Here is a 2,277-nt window from a genome sequence, read left to right as displayed (position 1 = left end):
TTATTAATTTCAATGAAAATTTACAGATATTTTAGATTTCCATTCATTCATTGTTGCACTTTTCTCCCCTCCCAACCCTCCCCCCTAGTACACTACCCTCTTGGAAAAGTAAAATTCTTTCATTGTTTTACAATCCCTCCCCCAGGTCCATTCCACTATACAGCCTTTGCTCTGGACTCTTGTCATGACAAAAATACCTAATAATTTTCCTTCTTAAACAGTTTTCTCCCTCATCTGTTTCAATGCAGTATACATTATTGAACCCATCTCCTCCCAACCCCAAGGTCAGTCCTGCTTTACAACAGTGGCACCATGCAGTAGTTATCCTTTTGTGACTGAGATACTTCACTCAGCATAATGGCCTCCAGGGTCATCCATTTTGAATAATATTGCATGAGTTCCTTGTTTTTCAATGTAGCATAATATTCCATTGTGTGAATATACCACAGCTTCTCTTCCATTCATTTGTTGATGGGCACTTAGGTTGTTTCCAACTCCTTGCTATTATGAACAAAGCAGCAATAAACATGGGTGTACATATATCTGCTTGGATGTCAGTTATGGTCTCTTTGGGGTATATTCCCAGTAGTGGAATAGCTGGGTCAAATGGTATCTCTATTTGCAACTTTTTGAAAAAGCACCATACAGCCTTCCATAGTGGTTGCACCATTTTACACTCCCACCAACAGTGAATAAGAGTTCCAGTTTCTCCACAATCGCACCAGCATTTGTTGCTTGCTGTTCTGTTAAATTTTGCAATTCTGACTGGAGTGAGATGATATCTCATAGTTGTTTTAAAAAATCTGAAATTTAAAGCTGAAGGAAATTAAAATAATTCCATGAGAACCGAAATACAACTTTGAGTTTATCTTACTTGAATTAAAAACTATCTCAAGAAAAGATATAATGCACTGAACAATAAATATCAAAGACCACTTGTATGCTGGCATGAAGGACATCATACCTGAAGAAAGATCATGAATAAGACAGGCAAGAAAGACCAAAGCAGATGTCAATAGTGACTCTGAAACAAACACAGGAACATACAAACATACAAGGAATTAAAAAAGAGCTGAACAGAAGTTTCCAAAGGGAATTTGAGAGACAAAGTAAACTATTTTAATGACATATGCAAAAACCTAGAGGAAGAAAATGAAAAGACGAATTTGCTTGGGATTTTTCTTTTGCAAATTTTTCTTCATTTTGCATTGAATCACAGGATGGGATATTAAGAGAGGGAAATGTGCAACAAAGAATGAAAAACAAATGATAATTTTTAAAAAGGCACAGCATTGGAACATGAGGGAGACTATGGTGTAAAAGGTATATATGATGAGGCATTATATGCAGGACAACAATCCAGAATAAGAGGTGTATTATAAAGAGGAAAATGTGCAACAAAGAATGAAAAACAAATGATAATGTTAAAAAAGGCACAGCATTGGAACATGAGGGAGACTATGGTGTAAAAGGAATATATGATGAGGCATTATATGCATGACAACAATCCAGAATAAGAGGTGCATTATAAAGTAGTCTAGGAGAGATGGGCAGAGGGTGAAAAATTTGTAACAATATATGAATAATAAAAAAAGAGTATAATAGAATGCAAATTGGTAAATACAACACTGATAATTGTCACAGGCAAAAATCAGTCAGCATGCAAAAACTAGAAAAAAAATCACAGTAAAAATGAGTATCATAGTTTCAATACATTGTACTAATACCAACATGGGATGGGGGAGGCGGGAGGGAAGTAACTTTACAATGAGAATGGAATTATATCAGTGATGGGAACAAATCACTCTTTATAATTTTTAAATATTTTTCTTTATTTTAATGAAAGTTTACAGGAAAGGCAACAAGCCATTCTTAAACCAACTACAAGGTAAGTTTATTTTTATCTATGAAACACCATCACAGAACACAAACAAAATGTGAAAACACACAGCCCTGTTGACGGATGTGTTATTAAGAGCTAGTGACTTAAATGGAGTTGGAAAGAGAATGATCGAATTTTGCACAATCAATGGCTTATTCATAGCAAATACATTTTTAAGAGACATAAACGCAGGTTATATACCTGGATTTCACATGATGGTTATGCATAGGAATCAGATCGATTACATCTGTGGAAAGAACCCCTGGAGAAGCTCAATATCAGCTGTGAAAACTAGGCCAGGAGCTGATTGTGGAACAGACCACCAAATACTCATACGCAAATTCAAGCTGAAGCTGAGGAAAATTAAACTAAATCCAAGGCAACCAAAATATGAC

This window comes from Elephantulus edwardii, unplaced genomic scaffold (assembly GCF_000299155.1).
Source record: "Elephantulus edwardii isolate Elephantulus edwardi_28Jun2011 unplaced genomic scaffold, EleEdw1.0 scaffold00005, whole genome shotgun sequence".
NCBI lineage: Eukaryota > Metazoa > Chordata > Mammalia > Macroscelidea > Macroscelididae > Elephantulus > Elephantulus edwardii.
Note: the sequence above shows the minus strand (reverse complement) of the source record.